The following is a 7,251-nucleotide window of genomic DNA, read 5'->3' as shown; positions in this document are numbered from 1 at the left end:
ACCTTCACACCCTCTCCTGAATAACTTCTTTAGGTGCCAAATGGAACTTTTCTAACAGATACGCGCTCAATAAAACTGCACTAATTTAATGGCTCACACAGTCCGAGGGTCCGACACCTAATGGCCACGACAATGTACTGCACAAAAGGTGCTGTTAATCCGCTGCTAATCATTCAGTTTATCAAATCCCGTGATCAGGATTAAAATAATTGAAATAAAGACATCTAAATTAAGTAGATTTTCTTTCCCAGGCACTAATGACTTCTGCAACAGATATCAGCTTTCACCTAAAAACCATCCTCATACACTCACCTGTTCACCGGCCCTAAACTTTCTACTTACTGATCTCATTCCTTAAACACAATGTCCCAGTTCTTGCCCTTAGCTGGTAATGTTTGATAAAGTCAGTGAGACTCTGTAATTGTCCACAGAATAATCAGACACTTTGGTTTTTACTTATCAGGTCACTGACAACCGCGGTGAAGTTGTGATAATATTGAATATCAAAGTGATAATATTGAATAATAAAGGTTGTTCCCTCTGCAGGACAGGTGGACACATATTTTAGAATAGATTTTAAGGCAACAGGTCACATGACTTGAAAGTTATCGAAATAAAATATAGAATTATTGATTATTAATTATTAATAAATATGTAAACTTATAATATTTAATAACAAAGGTTGTGTCATCTGCAGGACAGATGGCCACACATTTTACAGTAGATTTTGGGGCGATAGGTCACATGACCTGGAAGTTCTTCTTCTTTGTCTTTTGGTTGTTCCCTTTCAGGGGTCGCCACAGCGAATCATCTGCCTCCATTTAACCCTATACTCTGCATCCTCTTCTCTCACACCAACTAACTTCATGTCCTTTCTTACTGCATCCATAAATCTCCTCTTTGGTCTTCCTCTAGACCTCCTGCCTGGCAGTTCCAACCTCAGCATCCTTCTACCGATATATTCACAATCTCTCCTCTGAACATGTCCAAACCACCTCAATCTGGCCTCTCTGATTTTATCTCCAAAACATCTAACGTGGGTTGTCCCTCTGATAAACTCATTCTTAATTCTATCCATCCTTGTCACTCCCAAAGAGAACCTCAACATCTTCAGCTCTGCTACCTCCAACTCTGCCTCCTGTCTTTTCTTCAGTGCCACTGTCTCTAAGCCGTAGAGCATCGCTGGTCTCACCACTGTCCTGTACACCTTTCCTTTCATTCTTGCTGATACTCTTTTATCGCACAACACACCTGACACTTTTCTCCACCCATTCCAACCTGCCTGTACCCGCCTCTTCACCTCCTTTGAACACTCTCCGTTGCTCTGGACGGTTGACCCTAAGTACTTAAAATCCTGCACCTTCTTTACCTCTGCTCCCTGTAGCCTCACCGATCCTCCTGGGTCGCTCTCATTTACACACATGTATTCCGTCTTGCTGCGGCTAACCTTCATTCCTCTGCTTTCCAGAGCATACCTCCACCTCTCCAAATTTTCCTCCACCTGTTCCCTGCTCTCGCTACAGAGCACAATGTCATCCGCAAACATCATAGTCCATGGGGACGCCTGTCTTACCTCATCTGTCATCCTGTCCATCACTAGAGCAAACAAGAAGGGGCTTAGAGCCGATCCTTGATGCAGACCCACCTCCACCTTGAACTCTTCTGTCACACCTACAGCACATCTTACCACTGTCTTACAGCTCTCATACATGTCCTGCACCACTCTAACATACTTCTCTGCCACTCCAGACTTCCTCATACAATACCACAGCTCCTCTCTCGGCACCCTGTCGTACGCTTTCTCTAAATCTACAAAGACACAATGCAACTCCCTGTTACCTTCTCTGTACATCTCCGCCAGCATCCTCAAAGCAAATACTGCATCTGATGTACTCTTTCTAGGCATAAAACCATAATCCTCTCACTCTCCAAGATCTTGTTAAACAAACTTGTCAAAAACTCTACTGCCACCTCTCTTAAGTACTTCCATACCTTCACAGGTATGTTATCAGGACCAACAGCCTTTCCACTCTTCATCCTCTTCAACGCCCTTCTCACCTCACTTCTACTAATATTTGCTACTTCCTGTTCCACAACAGTCACCTCTTTTACTCATTCATCAACTCCTTAAAGTACTCCTTCCATCTTCCCATCACCCTCCTGGCATCTGTCAGTACATTTCCATCTCTATCTTTAATCACTCTAACCTGCTGCACATCCTTCCCATCTCTATCTCTCTGCCTTGCCAACCTGTACAGATCCCCCTCTCCCTCCTTACTGTCTAGCCTAGCATACAAGTCCTCATATGCTCTTTGTTTGGCCTTTGCCACCTCTACCTTCACCTTACGCTGCATCTCCCTGTACTCCTGTCTACTCTCTTCAGTCCTCTCAGTGTCCCACTTCTTCTTAGCTAGTCTCTTTCCCTGTATACACTCCTTGACTTCCTCATTCCACCACCAAGTCTCCTTGTCCACTTTCCCCTTACCTGATGATACACCAAGTACCCTCCTACTTGTCTCCCTGATCACATTGGCTGTAGTTGTCCAGTCAACTGAAAGCACCTCCTGACCACCCATAGCCTGTCTCAACTCCTCCCTGAAGTCTACACAACATTCTTCCTTTCTCAACTTCCACCACTTTGTCCTCTGCTCTGCCTTTGTCCTCTTCGCCTTCCTCACCACCAGGGTTATTTTACACACCACCATTCTGTGTTGTCTGGCTACACTCTCCCCTACTAACACTTTGCAGTCACTGATCTCTTTCAGGTTACAACGTTGACACAAGATGTAGTCGACCTGAGTGCTTCTGCCTCCACTCTTATATGTCACCCTATGTTCCTGCCTCTTCTGGAAGAAAGTATTTACTACTGCCATTTCCATCCTCTTTGCAAAGTCCACCACCATCTGTCCTTCTACATTCCTGTCCTGAAGACCAAACCTGCCCATCACATTTTCATCACCTCTGTTCCCTTCCCCAACATGTCCATTGAAGTCTGCACCAATCACCACTCTTTCACCTCTGGGGATGCTCTGCATCACTTCATGTAACTTACTCCAGAATTTCTCCTTCTCTTTTAACTCCCATCCTACCTGTGGGGCATAACCACTAACAACATTGAACATTGCTTGTATTACTTGACCTCAGTGCAGCTTTTGACACTGTTGATCACGCTATTCTTCTTCACAGATTAGAAAATGTAGTGGGAATTAAGGGTACAGCACTCTCCTGGCTCAGATCCTATCTGACCCATCGTTATCAGTATGTAGACTTAAATGGTGATTATTCTGCATGTTCTCTAGTGGAGTTTGGCGTTCCGCAGGGTTCAGTTTTAGGTCCACTGCTTTTTTCCCTTTACATGCTTCCTCTGGGCAACATAATCCGTAAGCATGGTATTAGTTTTCATTGTTATGCTGACGATACACAGCTATATGTCTCAGCAAAACCTGATGAGAAAAAACAGCTTACTAAAATTGAGCAATGTGTGCAGGACATAAGAAATTGGATGCTAATTAACTTCCTTCTGCTAAATCCGGATAAGACAGAAGTTCTAGTCATAGGACCGCATACAGCTAGGAGTAAAATTTTAGATCACACCGTAACTTTAGATGGCCTTTTTGTTCCATCAAATGCAACAGTGAAAGACCTTGGTGTGATTATTGATTCCAGCCTTTCATTTGAAGCACATGTAGATAATATTACCAGGATAGCATTCTTTCACCTCAGAAATATTGCCAGAATAAGAAATTTATTGTCGCTAAACGACGCAGAAAAACTAGTTCATGCTTTTATCACCTCTAGGTTGGACTATTGTAATGCCTTACTGTCTGGTTGTTCAGCTAGATGCATAAATAAGCTTCAGCTAGTCCAGAATGCAGCAGCGAGAGTCCTCACCAGAACCAGAAGATATGAGCACATCACCCCTATCTTATCTTCACTCCATTGGCTCCCTGTGAAATTTCGCATTGATTTTAAAATACTACTCTTGACATATAAAGCATTAAATGGTCTCGCGCCGCAGTACCTGAGCGAACTGCTAGTGTCTTACGATCCGCCACGCCTACTTCGATCAAAGGATGCAGGCTGCTTGTCAGTACCGCGTATTATGAAAAATACAGCTGGGGGCAGAGCTTTTTCTTACAAAGCCCCAAAGTTATGGAATAGTCTTCCAAATAGTGTTCGGGACTCAGACACAGTCTCAGTGTTTAAGTCCAGGCTAAAAACCTATTTATTTAGCCAAGCATTTTTATAAATAGATTTGCCATAGGTAAAGAAGCAGATCTGGGGGACTCATGGACGTAGAGTATTATGGTGAACTGGTATGTTTGGATGCTGTCTTCCTCACTCTCATTGATCACTCAGGTTTGCTGACGGTGAGGTGATTGTTTGCTTTACATCTCAGGAAGCCCTCATGTTTGTGTTTCCTTCTGGCTCTCCCTTTTAGTTATGCTGTCATAGTTAGTCCTGCCGGAGTCTCTGCTTGCACTCTACAGTTAATATACATTCACATTATACATTGTGTGACTGTGACCATACCTAACTGCCATCTCTCCTCTTCTTCTCTTTCCCCCCCTCTTTCTTTTTCCTCTCTCCTCCTGTCCCCCCTTTCACTCCTTCTCTCTCTCTCTCTGTCAAGCTACACATGTCGTTCCTGAGCTGCCAGTGATCCAGACTCCCTCTGCCCTCCGGACCTGTCTGACCCATCCTGGTGCCCCGCTTCTGGCTGAAGATCTCGTCACATGGATGCCCCGTGTGTCTCTCTGGGATGCGTCTGGTGTCTGGGAATGATTCTCTCTACCTAGAAAATGGTTCTGGCCTTGACTGGTGTTGGCAACTGTTTCTCTGGGGACTTGACAGTTCGATAGTTCATGACTGGAACTTCTTACAAGTCTACCTGGGTCTTCAATAACTACCTGGACTCCATATTAACATCAATTAACATCAGCTATTATAGCTGAACTGCCTCCCACCCTACACACTGTATAAATGCAGATCATTTACTGCTTTCTGTTTCACCCAAATGAGGATGGGTTCCCTGTTGAGTCTGGTTCCTCTCAAGGTTTCTTCCTATTACCATCTCAGGGAGTTTTTCCTTGCCACTGTCGCCCTCGGCTTGCTCACCAGGGACAAACTGACCATTTTGATTCATACAAATTCACATTTCATACAAACCTAAATAATTCTTTTGACTATGTAAAGCTGCTTTGCGGCAATGAAAATTGCTAAAAGCGCTATACAAATAAAATTGAATTGAATTGAATTGAAACATTATCCCTTCAATTTCCAGCTTCAGACTCATCACCCTATCTCATACTCTCTTCACCTCTAGAACATTCCTTACAAACTCCTCTTTTAGAATAACTCCTACTCCATTTCTTTTCCTATCCCCACCATGGTAAAACAATTTGAACCCTGATCCTAAGCTTCTAGCCTTGTTACCTTTCCACCTGGTCTCCTGGACACAAAGTATATCCACCTTTCTTCTCTGCATCATATCAACTAACTCTTTTCCCTTCCCTGCCATGGTCCCAACATTCAAAGTCCCTACTATCACTCCTAAACTCTTGCCTTTCCTCTTCTCTCTCTGCTTTCGAACACGCCTTTCTCCTCTCCTTCTTCGACCAACAGTAGCCCAATTTCCACCAGCACCCTGTAGGTCAACAGCACCAGTGGCGGTCGTTGTTAACCCGGGCCACGACCGATCCAGTACACTCAAAAAAATGAACATGGCTACCTGTTTCATGTACTAAAATGTAATATGTGATTTGTACATAATAATTTCATGTTTCCAAGATGAACATGAATAAATTATGTTGTATTTACATGAAAATCAACAACTTAACATGTATTAGATTTAATCATGTTGAGATAAACCAAAGAGATCTTGTCACTATGAAAACCGGAAATATCAGATCAAACATCGCGAGAAGAGAACACAGCGTGTTGAGAAGACAAACGTTTGGCGGGCGTGTGGAAAAGGTAAGCAGGAATTATATTTCCATCTTTTTAAATAGAAACGAAATACTGAACATAAATGTCACCTGCTGTTTAGCGATGTTTAGTCACGTTATTTTGGTTTAAGCTATTTCTTGTATTTTTAATCACACTTAAAATACCGAGGGTTATATGCGCGTGCTTAATCTGCGGTTCGGTTCTGGTTTCGGTCTGTTCTCATGAGTTGTGAAGCGAGAGGAACAAAATATAAATATTGGTCATTTGATAAATTAAGTATCATGAATTTTAATTGAACCTATCTCTGTATTTTTCCACAGGAGTTTGTGAGTGAAAGTGTCCTGTCTGCATCTGACTTCAGGAGTTTCCTGACCAACCGTCTCTAACGGTCATATTTAAAAGTCATAACGGACAGTTATAAAGTACAAAACTTTCTGTTGGTGGTAAAAAACTTTTTTCTATGATTAATACTTATTTGTGGTGTTTTATATTTTGTACATCTTTTCACATTGAGACCTCATTTGTAAGTTGCTGCTGGTGTAAAATAAAAATCTCCGTTTTATCCCGTTTGTCTTATGCTTCCTCCCTTCACAGAATTCTGTTGACCAGGGCTTAAAATTTAAATTTACTTGAGTTGGATCAACTTAATTTACAACTGAAAAATGTGTTGTACCAACGCTATTCATTTATGTTAACAGTATTAAATTATGTTGGACGCAGCTGTAGTAAATAAGTTAAATGAACCTAATAAAATAAATTTGACTGAACCTAAGAACATTAAGTTGGGCCAACAAAATTGCTTAACGCTGAAAGAAAGCCATTAAATCAGGTGGAAATTTTTTCCATAATTTAATTATGTTCATTCAACAAGTTATTTTTTTGAGTGTATGGGAATTATATTCGTGATTCACATCATTGATTTGGCAAATGTTAACTAAAACCAATTAACTTCTATAAAAATGATTATGCACAGTCATTATACACACCCACGCATGACACTGACACTAACAGTAGCAACATGTATAAATTTTTTCGAACATGCCTTCAGGGGCTTCAGTCAGCGCTGACGTCGTCTGTCAAAGTCTGTCTTCACTTTCATTTACTTTTCTCTACTCAGTGTTTATACAGCGTAATTGTTTTGCTCAGATTTGTTATAGTGATGGTCTTTTAATCTAAAGAAATGAGCAGAATTTTATTCTCCTTCTTCACTCCATTTCCTTCTAGATGTAATAAACCCTCCTGCTGTGTCTATAAACATCACTGAGGGGATGTGAAGTGTATTATACTGTATATTAACACTTT

The sequence above is a fragment of the Clarias gariepinus genome, chromosome 21, assembly GCF_024256425.1.
Source record: "Clarias gariepinus isolate MV-2021 ecotype Netherlands chromosome 21, CGAR_prim_01v2, whole genome shotgun sequence".
NCBI lineage: Eukaryota > Metazoa > Chordata > Actinopteri > Siluriformes > Clariidae > Clarias > Clarias gariepinus.
Note: the sequence above shows the minus strand (reverse complement) of the source record.